Below are 17,635 nucleotides of genomic sequence, written 5' to 3' on the forward strand. Positions count from 1 at the left end.
TGACTTCGGCTCAGGTCGCGATCTCACGGTTCATGGGTTCGAGCCCCGTGTCAGGCTCTGTGCTGACAGCTCAGAGCCCGGAGCCTGCTTCGGATTCTGTGTCTCCCTCTCTCTCTGCCCCTCCCCTGCTCATGCTCTATCTCTCTCTCTCTCAAAAATAAACAAACGTTAAAAAGTTGAATTTTCACAACTTATCACATCTCCACTGACCATCGTCCCCACCTGATTCTGGCAAACCCCAAGCCGCGTGGCGCTGACCCATGACCCCTGACCCTCTCTCTAGCAGCCTTTTTGGCACGCCTGAGCCATTTTACGGACACTGAAGCAGTGGCCATCCAGCCCCGAGTCCTGCCACCTGTGAGCCGTCCAGTGGAGTCGCTGAGACATGGAGAAGGGACCCCTGATGACCCAGGTCGCCGAGCGTGGGTCCCCCAGAGCTATCAGGACTGAGAAACCGCTGTGGGGCAGATGAGAAGGCTTATTCCCAATGTCCCGAGACCTACATCTGGGTCTGTTCCCGACACACTGGTCACACTGTAAGATGACAGGTCCCGAGGCACAAAGCGCGAAGCAGGAGCCTCGTGAGCAGCAGGGGACAGCTAAAAATGACACCGAGAGTGACAAAGAGCTGGTCCTGGGTCATGACATGTCCTTCTGGGTCAGGATGGACACCCGTCCTGCCATGTCAGGTCCTGACGGCCCGCTGTCCCTTCCTCGACGCCCGCCTTCCGGGACGCCCCAGGGAACCCAGCCTGCCAGTTGGGGCCCCGCCCTGGGCACCTGCACTGGCACACGAAAGCCTCAGCTCTGTGTCGGGGACAGCCCGTCCCAGCCCCCGGGAGGTGGTGCTCGGGGGAGCTTCCCGGTGGCTCCCCAGCCCACGTGGGGTCAGACGCCCCAGTCACGTCCTGAGACCACAGGGCCACCCCCTCCAGGCTCTGTGACCAGGGCGGGTGAAGGGAAGAAGCGTCCCTCCAGCCTCTGCAGTCACATGGCCCTCCCCTGTGTGTCTGTCTTAATACCCCTTTCCTTTCTCTTAAAGGTCACTGGATTTAGGGTCCAGCAGACGATCTAGGACGATCTCATACCAAGACCCTCCATCTGTAAATCCCTAATTCCAAGCAAGGTCATGTGCCAGCAAGGTCACATTCACAGACTCGGGGGCTAGGACTAGGACAGATCTTTTAGGGGGGGGTCCTCATTCAACATTCAGCTCACTGCAGGGTTTGAAGGTCACCCAGCCCAATGGAGACCTCCGGGATGGCGTGTGGGGGGCTCGCCATGACATACCCAGCGTGGGCAGGTACGCGGTGCCCCTTGGCTTGCGGGGACCCACCTGGCCCTCATCTGCTCTGCATCCACCTGTTCAGGCCCCTCCTGCTCAGCCGGGTTAGGCCCAGGACCTGCCGGTTCCTCCCACTGCCCCGAGGACCCTCAGCACAGCCACTTCTTGCCCTCCCACCCCCTTGACCAACCTCCTCAGGGCTCCATCCGCTGGATGATGCCTCAGACCCGCCCGCCCCGTCCCTCTGCCTCGAGCCCGGGCAAGCACTGGAAGGTATTGGCTGTTTTCCCACGCTGGCCTGTTCCTGCACCAGGTCGCCGAAGCCAGGGAGCTGCACGCATCCGTGCCTTTGGTGATGCACCTGTGTCTGGGCCAACGGTGCCTCCTTGCTGCCCACGCCTCCCTCCAGACCTGGCAACAGCCCCCCCCCCCCCGCACCCAGCTCGCCTTCACCCCCACTGAAACTTCCAGAGAGCCAGCAATGCTCCCATGTGCTGAGCTGGCCATGGAGGACCCGATCTGACTCCCGCCCGGGACCTGCTCGGGACCCCAAGGCTGGGAACGACCATCGGGGCCCGTGCATCCCGGGGTTGGCCAGGAACAGGCGTCTGCACTTGGAAGCTCCTGGAGGAGGGATCACAGCCTCCAGCGCTTAGACCCGAACCAGCAAGAGCCGCCTGCTGCAACGTGCACATCTCAGCACCCAGAACAGGACGTGTAGGGACAGCAGGGGCCCCGGGACCTTCTGAAACGGGTGCTCGTCCATCATGCACCTTTATTTTGTCCCTGGAGGAAGGCTGTGCCACCCACGGCGCTCCCAGAGGATTCAAGCGAGCTGAGAGCCGTCCAGTTAGGAAACGCGCTCTGAACACACACACGGGGTGCAGCTGCACCTGCAAACGGGGGGCTCGGGGAGCCCTCCCACCGCCCCACCTGGGCCACACCAGGAGCCCAGAGAGCTGTCACTTCTCTCTGGACAGCTATCTGGAGCTTGTGGGGGAGGGGAGGGGAGCCGGTTCGCTCGCCGTGGGAGGGTGGAAAGGGGGTCTCGTGAGCGGATTCCCCTAAGGACCTGGGGGGCCGGTTGTAGAAAATGCTAGGAGAGATTCCAGCCAGAGAGGAGGCTGGGAGGGCCCCACGGGCACGGATGCTGGACCCTGGGGACAGGGCACCTGGGGAGGCGCCCCCTAGGTTTCCGTTGCACTTTTGGTGCGACGTCTTCAGCAGAATCACTAAGCTGCCGCAAGCAGGCCGCATGCCCAGGGCGCCCAGGACGGGCAGGGATGGGGGAGGAGGAGGGACGAGCCTGGGGGCACCTGCAGGGCTTGGGAAAGCGCTGAGTCTCCACAGCCTGTTCCAGAACGGCGCCTGGCACAGAGGCACACAGACCGCGGGAGACGACCAGGCGGCGTCGAGCCCCCTTCGCCGAGGTAGGGGGAGCGGCACCCCTCTTTACGCGTGTGCCCCTCGCTCTCCTTCCCGTCACGCACAGCGCGGAGGGGCTGGGGGCTGAGACGTGGTTCAGCCGAGGACAGAAGGGTCTGGCATCGCAGCTGCCCTCGCACCCCGTCCCCAGCGATAAACACACGGACAGCGCCTCCTTGGAGTGGGGACGGTGCACGTGGCCTGGGGGCGTCTGGGCCCCAGCAAGGCTCCCGGGGATCTGACCACTCGCCCTACCCCGGGGCTTCAGTTCTCCCCGAGGCAAATCCAGGCACTTGAAAGACCCGTAATCCCAGGGGAGGGGGCACGACAACACGAGCGACCAGCTGCACGCCTCGCCCCCAGTCCCAAGGGCACTAGGGGCAGGTGTCGTCCTGGCCGCTGAGCCTGGGGCACTCCGCTGGGGGGCTGCGGCTGGGGCTGGGCGGGGGTCCTGAGGGCCCAGCTGAGCCTGGCAGAGGCTGGAGGAGGGGTGCTCGGCCACAGCCCTCACGTGGGATGTGTCTTACACTGTGTGCCCCCAAAGGGCCTGGTGTGGGGCTGCCTTGGCCTCCAGCTGCCCGAATGGGGGGGTGGGGCTGGTCACAGACCAAGGCCGGACCACAGTGACAGGCCCCGGTCTGCTGGTCAGTGGGCAGTGCTCCGATTCGGGGATCCCCCAGCGTACCCTGCAGGCCAGCCCAGCGGATCCCGTTGGCACGCAGCCCTGCGTGGGCCCAGCTCAGAAGCAGGCCTTGCGAACGGCGGAAGACGGACGGACGGACCGGAAGGAGGGAGAGAAGGGCAGTTGTAAACGAGAGTCAAACCGCCAAGCGCTGGAATCCGTTAGGCCGGTGAGCCACCCCCTGGAGACTCACTCTAGGGAATAAAATCCCATCCGATCGACACGGGCGCGAAGGATGGCTCCGCGGGTTATTTACGGCACCAGGCGCAGGTGGGCACCAGCAAGGGAAGGAGCGTCCTGCTGTGGACATCGAGCGTGGCAACATAAGGGCCACGGGATGCACGTCTGTGTAACAAGGGGCTCGGAAGGCGCCAAGCGTGGCCAGCAGGCTTCACCACAGCCTGAGGTCTCGGTGACAGGGACCACAGAGACGTGCGTGTGTGCACGTGTGCGTGCGGCCAGGGGCCTCCTCCATCCGCTTGGGCCCCACGACGAGCGTGTGCGGCTTCACTGTAGGAAAACGCCCCCGGCCCAGCCATCCCCAGGCTGAAAATAAGTGAGGAGAACTGGAGACGCTGTCTCCTTGGGGGGACGCGGGGGACGTGGGAGGGGAGGGCCTGGCAAGGGGCGTGGGGGGCGGCGGGGGAGGGAGGCCCAGATCCCGCCTGTCGGGCACCCAGTGGGCACTCAGCAAGTAGCAGGTATTTAACGACTGCTGCCCGGGGGGCCCAACCCACGGGGGGGGGGGGGGGGGGCGTGTATACATTAGGTGCTTGGTGTGCACACGAGGCTGACTGAACAACTGACCTTCAGGGCAGGCCTGAGCGGGCAAGAACAGACTGAGGGGATCCCGGTGGGGGCGGGAGGCGCCAGTGGAGGCAGAGGCTGGGGACCCTCTCTCACCCCAGAAGCCCACCGCTCTGGCAGGGAAAAAGCGGCCCCAGGACTCTGTCCCCTGGGCGTCTTCCAGGAGGGTGGCCTCAAGGTCACGGGGGTCTCCGGGGTGTGACCTCCAGAACCCTGCCCACAGCACTCAGGTGTGGACCGCGGGCGGGCCCTGTCCTGGGAACCCTGAGCAGACCTGGAGGGGAACCTTGGGGGCCCGCTCCCCTCCCCCCCGCCGACCCCCACCCCGCCCGGGACACGCGCTCTGCCGTTCGCCTCCCTGCCGGTGGCTACACAGCAGATGAGCTCGGAGGGCTATTTTAAAACCGCATTCAGGTAGATGAGAGGCGGCCGCCTTTGGGGTTGGTGTCGGCAACCGCGGGGTGCCGAGGGGCCCCGGTTCCGCGTCCTCTGCGCGTATTTGACACTTTCCGTGCTCTACAGTAAAAAAGGAGAGGCTTAAAGCTTCCTCTTCAAGACGAAAAGGGAGAATTGTGTAAGAGCCTTAAAGCAAGAGAAAATAGCACATCAGAGTCACAGCCTCCCGGGAGGCTCGGACTTTAAAAGACTAAAAAGAAGCCACGCGCCTCTGAGGGTGCGGACAGGTGACAGCCAGCTGGGGGGAGGCTCCAGACCCGAAACAGGGGCAGCGACTAAGATCCAGAGCCCGCGGGACGACGTGGGGGAACGGGAGGCAGCGGCCACTGCCGACGGTGCCCAGCGGCCTGGCCTTTGGGGGCCCGCAGCCCCCCGTGAGCGGGGACCCCCAGTGGCTGGGAACCCAGCCCAGCCAGGGCCCCTGTCCCCCTGCTGCAGAGCCGCCTGCGGGACCCTCCGGGCCTTCGGCTTGGCAGAAGCCTCCCCCAGAGGCCCCGGCCCCTGACCTGGTTCCCCCCCCACCCCCCGCCCCCCGCCCGGGGCAGGTGCCCGGCCCCAGCACACGGCGGGGCTCCCAAGGCGAGGGCTCCCCCCAGCCTCCTCCTTGATCATCACCACCTCTCCCTGACCTGACGGGTCAATGGGCAGCCGCTGTCCCGGCCGAGTGCCAGCGGCTCGCGGGGCGGCCAGCCGGTCCTTGGGCACGACCAGCGCGCTGAGTGCCTGGTGCTGGCACACAGGAGCGCGGGGCCACTCTGCTCCCTCCCCCACCCTGAGTGCTCACCACCCTTCCCTAGACACAGAGCCGCGCACGGGCGCGTGCCCATACACACAGACACAGACACACAGGCACGCACACCCTCGGCAAACCAGGAGTGACCCAGGTGTCTGAACCTCATCAGCTGCCGCCTCCCCCTTCGCCACCCGGCCCCCGAGAGGGCGATGCCACCAGGTGTCAGCGCCCGGGATCTGGGCAGGAAGGGCCTCAGGACTACGAGTGTGTGCACGTGTGTGCACGTGCACGTGCAGGGAACAGCCCCCACCGCAGAGGGGCACCCAGGAGTAGTTCTCGGGGCCCCCGGGAGACAGCACTGTGTTTTCCCTTTTCTTTTTTGAGACGGCTCTTTCTGAAGGTGTGCTTTGACCCCCAGGTAAACACATCTGCAGTCACAGCTGCCCTGCCCCCAGGTTCTCTCCTCTGGTCCTGGGGTCAGCAGAGAGCCTCAACCGTGGGCCGGGAGGGGCTCATATCTCCGGGCAGGTGAGGGGCCAGGAAGCCAAGGGCCACGGTCTCCCGCAGCCTGGATGCCAGGGCCGGCAGCCTGTGCCCAGCGGGCGCTGTGAAAGCTCACGGGACACACGTTTGGGCAGGGGAAGCAGGGACCCAGCGTCACTCCCAGCTAAGCCCTGGGCACCTGTGTGGCCCCTCGCCTCTCCAGAAGCCTCAAGGATCTTACGTATAAATAAGGCAACCCCCGGCCCACACTGAGCATCGCTGGGGACATGACGTGTCTGTACCTGCGACATCACCTCTGTGTTTCCAGAATGCCGTCCCTCTCCTCGCCACCACCCCGGTCAGCTGAGCCCAGCTGTCTCGTCTCTGCAGCGAGCTCCTGGTTGCTGCCCACGGTGGCCACCCTCTCCTGGTGCAGGGGGTCGAATGGTGTCCCCTCCCTAAAAGATACGTCCACATCCTAACCCCGGGACCTGTGAGTAGGGCCATCTGTGGAAAGGGGGTCTTTGCAGATGTGACCAAATGAAGGTGAGGCCACACTGGAGGAGGGTGGGCCCTGATCCAATGACTCTGTCCTTATAGGAGAACAGGACAGAGAGACACAGGAGGGGCCACGTGAAGACAGGGGAGAGAGGCTGGATGAGGCAGAAGGATCCTCCCCGAGAGCCTCCGGAAGGAGAGGGCTCTGCCCCCACCTGGATTTTGGACTTCTGGCTGCAGAACTAGGAGAGAATATTTCTTTGGTTTTAACCCCCTGCCCAGTGTGTGGTCCGTTGTTACACCTGCCCCCGCGGGACGCGGCACTTGGTTCAAGGTGAACGCTGTGAGCGAGAACGGCCTGAATCCAAGGCGGGTGGGACCTTCATTCCTCTGCCCGGAGGACAAGGCTGAGGCCCCTCGGGAGGAGGGAGAGGAGAGAGACGGCCCCACGCGGCAGGGGGAGGGAGAACGGGGCGGGGCGGACCTCAGCTCCCCTCAAGTACAAGGGCCTTCCGGCTCCCCATCTGGGGCGTGTCCAAAGCAGCCCCTGCCCCGCCCCCTCGGGCAGCCCACAGGCCCCTCCCAACCCCAGCAGCCGAGGGCGCAGTCCCAGCCTAGACCAGGCAGAAAACTGGCCCAGACTTTGCAGATGCCAGCCTGTCCCCTGGGGAGGGGTCGCCAGGCAACGCGGCAACACCGCGGCCCCACGACTGAGGTCACCTCCCAGTGTCCCAGCAGCAGCCTCTCGTTCCCACTCACCAGTCCCACTCAGCGGCTCCTGGAAGCCCCTGGAATCGGCCACCGAAGGCCCCTCTGCCTCCAGAGCCACGTCACCTACACACAGTCCCAGAAACGTGGACCGAGAGCAGACAATGCTGGGTGATGGCGGGGGCTCTGATCCTCGCTGGTCTTGGGGACGACGCTCCTCTCTTTAACCGATCTTTCCAGCCTCCCGACTGTGGCAAGGGAGGAGGGTCTGGTCTTTCCGGTGCTGACCTCTGTCTAAGGGCAGGTGGCCGGGGGCGTAGACAGCAGCCCTGGAGGCAGGGTGTGGGGGTAGCCACGACCCAGGCCAAGGCCAGTGTTTTGTATTCGCCTGCTATTTATTACTCAAATGTTCTTTTTAGATACAAAATAAGTGGATTTAAAGAGCCATGTTTTAAAGTAAAACAAAGTCAAGCCACAGAAAACTCCAGAAGCTGCTGAGTATAGAGTCCCGCCCCGGTCAGGGACCCTGTGCTTCCTTTGGCCAAGCAGGCCCAGGCCTCGGATGCTGTGGGTTCCCGTTCCCAGGGTCCCAGCCAGAGTGGCCTCCTTTGCCGTAAAATAAAATGTAAATACCGAAAGCCACACAGACGTTTGGCGTCGAGGGCTTTTTTAGACACGCCCCTTTGCGGTCACCCAGGCCAGAAACCCAAGCTGTCCTGCCGCTCAGGGCCCCACCTGCCCTCCCGGTCCAACCAGACCCACCGCCCAGGGTGCACCTGTAGGACCCAAGCCCCAGGCCCGTCCGCTTGGAAACATTTGCCTCTTCTTACGCCTGTTCCTCAGTCCCCTCCCTGGCTCACAATTTATCGGAAGCCCCCAGCGTCCGAGCCTCTGGACGAGCGGGGCACTGGAGGCCCGGAGCCCCAGCCCCAGGAGCCCGGGGGCCTTTCCTGAGCTTGCACAGAGCAGACCAACCCCCTGAAGGTCTGGGTTCGAGGGAGCGCTGCATACCCGTTGGGTGCTGCTAGTCTCCGTGAGGGTCCCCACTGGACCCCGGGCCAGAACGAAGAACCCACAAAGAGCAAAGCCTCTGAGCAGCCAAATCAAGCATCACATCACAGGACACCTCCGTTCAGGGTCTCGGGCGGCTCACTGACCGAGCCCGGGGTCTCCCTCAGCACGTGCTCACGCTGGGTCTGTACACGCTTCTAACAATCTTACTGACCTGGTTCCCTCGGTGAGAGCGGACTAGAAGCAGAAACAAGCCTTTTAAAGAAGAAGATAAAATAACCAAGGACCCTCCAACAAGAAGCATAAGAAAAGGAGCCTGGGGCCATTCAGTAGCGTGGACAAGCCGTCACGGCCACGTTGGCAGGTGGGAGGCCACGCGGGGAGGTGGTGCCCCTCCCGGCCGCATCGCGCACCTCGCCGAGTCTCGGTATAAAACGGGATGAGAGTAGGACTTGCTGCGTAGGGTTGTTTAAAGGATTAAAGAAAACAGCTCATTTCAAAGCCTTCAGAAAAATGTGAATCACTATTAAAATTAATCGTAACGATCCCACAAGAAATGTCGCTGGGAAAGGGTTCAATTATTTCTTGCCTATCCCCAAGGTTGCAAGGCATCCTGTGGGTATAACTCACTGTGGAAAGATTTCCACTGAATGTGTTTCAAGGTCTGGTGCTTAGCGGGGTGAGCTGCCCTCGCCAGGGAAAGCCCCGTGTGGCCCGAAGGAGTGGGTCCCCGAGGGCCACGCACGGTCCGGGGTTCCTCCTGCTCCAGCAGGCAGACCGGGGTGGCCGGGGCGTCACCCTCCAGGCTCAGCCCTGGGAAGTGATGAATGGCCACGTCGGGGAGAACAGGCACACCACAGACAAACAGCATGTTCCTTGCGCTTTCGAGATTTAAAAATAAACTGAAAAGCAGACACGGTTCAAAATAACGACCAGGTTGGTAAGACAGTCATTGGCCTGTGTGCCTTCCTCCTGCCGTTCCTTAAACCGCAGTTTAAAAACCGACCGCCAGTCCCGGAGGCCCTTCTGGCAGAAGGCGGGAGTAGAAGCTGGTGGCACCCCACGGGGGGGGGCCGGCGGTGGTCTCGAGGGGGCAAGGACCCGCCCGGCCGCACCAAGAGGGACGGGGACACCCGGTCGCACCAAGAGGGACGCACCCATGTCCGCTTTACCCGGGAGAAGCCCCTCCCCCTTTGGTGGTGACCTGGGGGTTCTGGGCAGGGCCCTTACGAAGCTCACGTGGTCCGCCCCACCCAGGTGCTCCCAGGATTGCCTGCTCTTCCCACAGGGTGCTCCCGGTGCTCTAACCGCATGGGCCGAGGCCACTGAGCTCTTCCCCTCCTCCCCTTCCTCCTCTCCAGGGTGGGTACGGGTCCCCACACGCCCCACACCGCCTGGCCAAGGACGCTACACAGCAGCCACCCACCTGGTGTGAAACGGGGAGGGGCAGGGGACCGGGGAAGACGCCCCCCTCCTCCCCCGCCGGGCGTTCCAGAGTGCAGGGCCGGAGGGCAGACGCCTGCGGGCTCTGAGGGCTCCGCTCAGTGGGCATCAGCACCCCGACCCACCGGGGCATCGTCCGCACCCACCCTGAAGGAAGGGCCGTGTTTGGCTCCATAGGGGCCACCGTGGAGGGACGGCAATACCGGGGTGTGGGGTGTGGCCGTCACGTGCCCCGAGGCGCCCTCCTCTGGCTCCCGGCCAGAGTGTTTCCACCTGGGGGCCTCTCTGCTCTAACCGGCCTGGGGCAGAACCCTCAGCTGGACCCTGGCCATCTCTGGTTCTGCCTACTTTTGTTCCCCGCCTATCGAGGTGTAAGAGAAACTTGTAAGATCTTCAAAGTGCACGTCACGCTGCTCCCATGTCCCTACACATCGTGAAAGGACCCCCCCCCCCCCGCCCCTGCCTCGAGTACATCTATCACTTTGATATTTATCTTTTCTGTGGAGGTGAAAACATCTAAGTTCTACTCTCCTAGCATGTTACTTCTTAATTTTTTTTAGGTTTATTTATTTTGAGAGAGAATGAGCATACCAGAGGGGGAGGGGCAGAGAGAGAGGGAGCCAGAGAGAATCCCAAGCAGGCTTTGCACGCTCACCGCACAGCCCGACGCGGGGCTCGAACTCATGAACTGGGGGATCATGACCTGAGTTGTGATCAAGAGTCAGATGCCCCGGGTGCCCCTCTCTCAGCATATTTCAATGACACAATAGTGTTATCCATTGGAGCCACGATGTTACAGATCTCTGGTTAACAGAACGTTAACAGAACGTGCTGGTCACTGAGGGACCCCTTGGGGACCCTGGCAAACATCTATGTAGCACGTGCCCCTGCGGTGGGGCCATTCGGCCTGCAGCCCTGGGCCAAGGGCAGGGAGGAGGGAGGCAGGTCCCTCCGGTAGGATGGGAGAGCCTGTGGTCTTCCCACAGGGACAGGACGTGGCAGGTGGGGCCCCAAGGCCAGCAGAGTCGGCGGACTTGCTAAGAAAGTGCGTCTCTGGAGCCCAGGACCCTTGCCCTCCCAGTGGACGTGGCCTCTGCCCCCGCCCCCCCCCCCCCCCCCCAGCCTGGGCCCGGGTCCTGGGAGGAGCCCCCGCTAACCAAATGTTGTCACTTCGGCTCTGCCCCTGCTGTGTGTTCTTTGCCCCAGCTGCTCGAGGGGACAGGCTGACTCCCCCCGACACGTGCTGGGGTGTCCCTGGCAGCCACCTGGCCACATCCAGCCGGGCCAATACCCCCAGGGCGGCTCCTGCCTCGTGCCCCAGGAGACCCCGCACATGCAACACGCTCCTGGGAGACGACGGAAATGACCTGACCGTCCCTCGGTAGGAGGGACGTGATGTGTTCTTTACACGAAGCGGAGAAAATGAACAAGGACCGATCACTTGTGACAGGGCGGCTCAGGAGCCTGCGTACGTGCGTTCATGCGGTTCTCTGCTACTCCAAAATCACGCTGGAACCAGAGAGAGCACGAGGGGAGCATCGGCTGGAGGCGCCTGCGTTGGTGTGTGGGTCCATCCATATCTAGTCGAAACACAAAAACACGCCTGGGAACGTCCGCTCACAAACCCTCTGGGAAGCAGGGCCCCGCGTGGCTCAGGGCGGGCGGTCCGGGCCCTGTGCTCTACTGGAGATCCCAGCCCTTAAACTTGAAGCAAACAGAGCCAGATGTTGCGGCCTCGAGGACAGAGCCGGGGGACTGGTTGTATTCTTTCGTGTGGTTCCGGTGTTGAAACATTTCACAATCGTTAACCACTCATCAAAGTTTTAATTGGTGATAAGGAGACCGTCCCTCCCTGTTCCCAGCCGCGCCTAAGCCGAGGGCCGGCTCTGCACTTTCAACCCCGCTCTCGCTGCCGTGATGGCCCATTTCACAGATGGGAAAACCGAGGCCTGGAGCTTAAGGGGCTCGCCCAGGGTGGGCGCCCGGCCTGGTGAAGCGTCAGAATCGGGCAGGGACTCCCGCCCGGTTTGCCGACCGCCGAGCCTCCGTTCTAATCGCCGGGCGCTGGGCATCCGTGCGGTCGGACGGGTCACCGCACAGAGTCCCCACAGGAAGTCAGGAGCACTTTCTACAGGAGGTGTTTGCAGACCGGGGCATCCGGCCTCACGAGCTCCAGCTATCTGCCTGCCTCTGCGTGGAAAAACAAAACACCCAAAGCAAACAAACAAAAGCAGCGGCTCGCGGAGCAGCCGGGAAAGGACAAATGACGTTCTCCCAGCAGGTGTGGGAGGGAGTCGGGGGCTCAGACCGGAGCGAGTGGGGCCGGTAGCAGAAGACCAGGCACATGGGAAGGGAAAGGGCAGATGGTCGCCCCGGAGACTTCGGGCTCCACAGAGAAGGTGTCCGGCCAGGGCTGAGCCTCCCCGAACGTCCGGTCTGCTGTAGGCATTCAAGAGCTTTCCAGGCAGGGAACAGCATATGCTAAGGCAGAGAGGTACAGGCGACAGGTCCTACCCCCTCCACCGCACGACACCTATGGCCCAGCTTTGGGCTTTAACGCCAGGTCCCAGCACCCCCGAGGCCCTTCTGTGCAGCTGGCCTCGGGTCAACACGGACGTCTGGTTCCTGACCCACAAGGGGCTGGGCCAGAGCCACCAACTGGAGGCGGACGCTTACCCAAGGGGCATAGCAGCCCCTCTCCCGACTTGTCGCAGGACTGCTGTGGCCTGTGCTTACAAGCGGGGAAAGGCAGTTCTAGGAGGTAAACAGATTGCCATCAGGAATCCCTGAGCCAGATCTTCCTCGGCCAGGCCTCCAAATCCGCCCTGAGCCCTAACACCACCCACCCCTCGGTCCCGGCCAGGCCTCTCCCCGACCCGAAGCCCCAGGTCTGTGCCAGGCGCGGGGGGCCCGGGTCAGGATCTCCTGTTGTTCAGTCACCTCCCTGCTCAGCCGGGCCCCAGCAGCCCGGGGAGGGGCGGGGGAGAAGGGACAGGGATCCCAGGAAGGACAGGGCTATGCTGCTACCCCAGTGCCACCCCAGAGACCACGAGAGGGCTCTGTTCCGGGGCGCACCGCGGAGAGGTGAAAACAGGGCACCCCCTGCCTCCCAGGCTTGGGGTGAGGAGCCCACAGCCTACGCCCAGGGGAGGGCCGTGCCGGTAAGGGCATCCCGAAGGCCTCCCCGCCTCCAGGGTGGCCGAGCACTGGTGGCAAATGAGAAGGACCCGAAACCCAGTCCCAGGCGTGACAAAGCAGCCAAGGCACAGAAAGCCACACCCCACCGACACCCCGTAAGCAGCGCGGGCCCCTGGCAACAGTTCACGTCCCAGAGCAGGGGGACTTCAGATCTGCGAGCGGGCTGTGGGTTCGGGGGCCTTCCTGAGGAGTGGGGTGGAGTCTGTCCTAGAATGGCCTTCCTGTTGGGCCGCTCGTGGTCCCCTGGGGCCGTGGTGGCCCAGGGAAGCTGATGTGTCACCGCAGGCCCTCTGAAGGGCCCTCTGTCATATTCGCCCCAATAGGCGGGCAGGACACCGGCCCACCGTTCCTCCCCAGCAGCAGCTGGCCCTTTAAGCGACCCTCCTGGCGCCTATTTACCCCAACAGGCGGCAGGATGATGCCACTACAGGGGCCCCCTCCCCTCGGCCTGGATGGCCTGCCCTTGGTGGGAGAGGCTCTTCCTAATGTGGCTGTGGGTGAGGGACAACCCAGCCTGCTGGCCGGCAGAGGACCAGGAGGCCCTGCTCCCCCTCCTCCCTCCGCCTCCTGGGGACTTGCCTGTCTCCACAGCAGAGCGTGGCCTGCGCCTGGTTTCCAGACTCCCCTGGCCTTGGCCTGTGGGACGGGGTATTCCCAGATCCCGTCCTCAAGGTCTCATTAAGCCTTGTGCACATCCCTGTCACTGGGCGGGCACCGATCAGCCGTGGGGGCCTCATCTTCCCCTTGAGCCCTTCGTCCCAGCCAGGGTCAGAGGGGCTGAGGCAGGCCAGGCCACCTCGCTTGCCAAATAAAACATTAGGCGTTCCTCCCAGGTAAGCCCCGTGCGCTCTCTATTTATAATTCAGGAATGACAGTCACCCTGGGGAAGGCGGGAAGCTGGGCCTTTTGACTATGAGCACATCCGGTGAAGCCAGGGGACAGGGACGGGAGATGTGGGAGATTCGGGACAGTGTGGGGGGAGGGCATCGCATCCAGACACTGGCTCCCCCAGGCAACGACGATCCTAGGGCTTCCCGTGACCAGAGCGCCTACTACGTGCCAGGCCCCGAGCACACGTTCAGCCAACAAACGAACAACGACCACCCGTGCTAATAGTGCCCGCCGTGGGCCCGGCTCTGGCCCACCTGCTCTCTCCACAGCCAGTCATTCGATGAAACCAACGCGGAGTGGAGATCGTTGAGACACGGATCAGGGCCGCTAAGGAACAAAGCACGGCCCCCCCCCCAGCCACGGGCACTGTCATCGGGGACGGAGGGTCTCCAGGAGAAGCGACACCCGAGTTGAGGTCTGAATCCGCATCCTGGGCAGAGGGCACGGGGAATTCAAAGGCCCCGGAGTGACGGAGGCTGGGCCTGGGGCTGGACGCCGGCGGGGGAGACCCGACAGAGGTGGACGGGACCTTGGGCAGCTCAGGAAGGAGTCTGGAATTATTGGGGGATCAGTGTGAATCACGGGGCACTCTAATGGGGAAGCTATGTGATGTGGTCTATATTTTTGAAGCTCATGCTGGCTGCTGGCCGGAGAAGGACCAGAAGGGCAGGAATGGAGCCTGCCGGGTGGCTGGTGTGGTCCAGCGGCTGCTGGAGGACAGCCAGGGCCGGGCCTGGACAGAAGAGTGGACATCAGGTAGGCTCCACCAAGCCCTGGCTTTGAGACGTGCGACAAAGGCCCCCCGCGTATCCTGGATCCCCTAGAGCCAGCCGGCCAGCTCAGGTCCCGAGCGGTGGGGACCGTCTCTCCCTGGCTCGATGGCCTAGATAATGCTGGCAGTTCTCCGGTGGCCCTGGGCCTCCCGGGGGGCCCGGCCGGACGGCTCTGGGGCCCTTCCTGGGGTCATCGTGCACCCCTCTCTGCGGCTTCAGGATCTGCAACTCCCTCCCTGAAGCTCTTTCAGGCTGCCCCACATCTTGGGTCCCCGACTCTCCTGGTGCCGGGAAGACGATTCCCCAGCCGCCTCGCCGGACAAAGAACTCTAGGCTGGACCCATCGTCGTGCCCCTGTCCCCAGCCCTGGTCCGCGTTTTCAGTCGGGCACGTCCTGAGCACACAGCTGGTGCCCCCCGCTCACAGACGCCAGGCCAGCATCAGCCAAATTCACGCCTGCCTGCACAGGCTGCACGCCGGGGCCCTGGTGTGGAAGGACCGCCGTGCTAAGAGAACCAGACGCTCCCAAGTCCGAGTTCCTCGTATTCAACCGTCACTACCGCCCCCTGCAGAAGTTCCATGGTCCGCCCGGACGGCTCCCCAGGTGAGCAGCCTGTCCAGGCTGGCTTGGGACCCTCAGACAGCTCATCCTTCGGCCGTTAAGTTCTGTTTCCTTGGCCTGGAGGCGCCGTCGGTTACGGGGCAAAGCCGGCACCCAGGGCCATACCCGGTTCCTTCGCGTCAGGACGTCAGGGTCCTCTGCCAGGCACGGTGCGCCCCTGCGCTCGGCCCCCTGCGGCCCATCCCGGGGTTCGGGCCTCCCCCATACGCCTGTGAGCCGGTTCCGCACCGCTTCGCAGGGCCGGCTGCACACCTGTCGCCTGAACGACAGCCGGGAAAGGGGCGGGGCGCGCTGCTGTCACCTTGGGTCGCATGTACGTGTGCTGGCACACTCACAACCGGCTCAGCCACAGAATCAGCAGAAAGCACAAGTCCCCAAAACACAGCTGCCGAGGAAGACACATAACAGTCTTCAAACCACCAGCTTGTCACTGGCGCACTGGCGGGGGGGGGGGGGGGGGGGGGGTTCTCCCTCCCCGAGCGCAGCCTGTCGGGTTACTCTCCCAGCTCGGGAAGCTTCCGGGAGGAGAGATTTCAGGAGAGACATTGATCCTGGACGCTCTCAGCATAGTAAATAAAACCCACCCTCAGGGGGGAGGGCTGCGTTGGGCCTTCTGTAAAGAGCCAGCAGCAGACCTTCGAAGACAACAGATTCCAGATTCGTGGCCCCACTCCGAACCCCACCCCCACCCCCTCCCCGCCCCCGCCAGGCCCGGCCCAGGAAGGAGGTGCCACTTGGCCTCCGGGATGGACCGCCCAGGCTTCCACATCTGCACAGAAGGTCAGAGGGTCCTCGCCCATCTGTTCCGTCACCTTTTCTAAACACCGCCCGGCAGGACACCCCAGACAGACAGACACCCTCGGCGACCGCCTCCCTGGCACCCGGGCCCTGCCCCACACACGCGTGCTGAGCCAGCACAGAACAGAATCTGCAGATCTGGAGCTTGAAGCCTGAAGGGGAGCCGCCGGCAGGCGCCCCCGAACTGCCTGCTGCTCGCAGAGCCTGTCAAGTTCAAGGAGCCAAGGAAGTGGGGCAAAAACGCAGCCAAGAGACCACTCAGCCTGCGACTGCCGAGCTCAGGGTTTTTGCTGACTGGGACCTGGTTCCCTACGGCGCACACAGGTCCAAGGACACACACGTCCAACCCAAAGGCTGTGCCCGCGTCCCTGGCTGTGCCGCCCTGGGCCTGCCCCTGGCCTGGGGGCTGTACCCTGGGGACAATCACAGACGTCCGCCTGTAAAAGGCATTTGGAAGGGGCTCAGGCAGACATATAAATCATTTCTAGCGTCGACAGAGCGGCAAGTTAGTCAAATCCTAGGAAGGAAAAGAGCAGAAATCCAACCAGCTGCTCCAGCAAGGCCAGGCCCGGCTCGGCTCAAGGGTGTGTGGGGGCAGAGAAGCCACCTCGCCCCTGGAGGGCCCTGTCCACACCCCCAGACACTCGAAATCCTAACTCCAGCTGGCTTCTGACAGCAGACGGCCCAGCCCAGGGGGGGAGGGGGCCCTGGCGGTGCCGGGAGGAGCCCAGTTGGTGAGCGGCCCTCCAGGGACTGCTGGCAGCAACCCCCCCCCCCCCCACACACACACCGCGTCCCACCCACCCAGGAATCCTCAGGTGCACAGGACCCTCCTAGACTCGTGTCCCTCCCCCCGCCCCAACACTTCCTGACCCTCTGTCTCCCCGGGGGCCGGTGGCCTAGAGACGGTGGCTGGGGCTGGTGGGTGAGGCAGGGGTCCTCCCTCCCTCGCGCTGGGGGGGGGGGCCCACCCACGGCCGCCCTCGGAACCATCCCGCCCCTGCGCTGACGGCTGCGGGATCCAGACCCGGCCCGCCGCGGCACCCCCCCCCACCTCCGCGCCCAGACCCCTCCCCCCCACCAGGGCCGGCTGCGTGGGGGGCGCGCAGGCCGCCCCCCCCTCCCCGCACTCCCGCGTCCCCGCTCCCTGGGGCCCCGCCGCCCGGCGGGACTCGGGCCGCGCGCGCCGCTCCCCACGCCCGGGCCCCACCCGCGCCCCGGCCTGCGCGCGCCCGGGACCTGCCCCCCGCCGCGCCGCGCTCCCCCTCCGCGCGCCGGGCCGGGGCTCCCCGCGGGGCTGCGTCCCGGTGCCCGGGCCCCCGCGGGCCTCCCGGCGCAGGGCTCCCCGGACCCCGGCGGCCGGCCCGCGGGGCGCCCCGGGCCCCTCCCCGGGCCCTCCCGGACGCCTCCCGCGCCCTCCCCGCCCGCCGCGCCCCTACCGTGCCGCGACTCGGAGCCGGCGGGGCCGGGCGCGCGGGTCTCAGCTGGCGGCGCGGCCCGGCTGCAGGAAATGCCAGAGGACTGATCCAACCGCGGAGCCCGGGGAGGGAGCGGCGGCGGAGGGAGGAGGGAGGAGGGAGCCGGGAGGGGAGGGGGCGGGGAGGAGGGAGGGAGCGGGAGGAAGGAGCAAGGGAGGAGCGGGGAGGAGCGGGGAGGAGGAGGGAGGGGGCAGCAGGGGGGAGGAGGAGCGGGTAAGGGGGAGGGGCGGGAGGGCCGCGCTGGAGCGGGGCGCAGGGACCCCAGCCTTTCTCGGCCCCCCTCTCCCTGGCCGGGCAGGTCCGGGGTGCGGCCAACGGCCAGGCCGCCCCGGCAGGGTTGATGG

At 64.6% G+C, this 17,635-nt stretch overlaps 1 protein-coding gene across 1 annotated transcript in view; it reads right to left on the reverse strand.

Moving 5' to 3' along the window:
• OSBPL5 (oxysterol binding protein like 5) overlaps positions 1-17,386 on the reverse strand; it is a 53,582-nt gene extending 36,196 nt beyond the window's left edge. The window contains exon 1 of the mRNA XM_081790201.1: positions 17,253-17,386. The gene's annotated coding sequence lies outside the window, so the exon portion shown is untranslated. The remainder of the gene's footprint in view (positions 1-17,252) is intronic.
• Positions 17,387-17,635: the final 249 nt, after the last annotated feature.

The sequence above is a fragment of the Panthera onca genome, chromosome D1 (genome assembly GCF_046562875.1).
Source record: "Panthera onca isolate mPanOnc1 chromosome D1, mPanOnc1 haplotype 2, whole genome shotgun sequence".
NCBI classification, from domain to species: Eukaryota; Metazoa; Chordata; class Mammalia; order Carnivora; family Felidae; genus Panthera; species Panthera onca.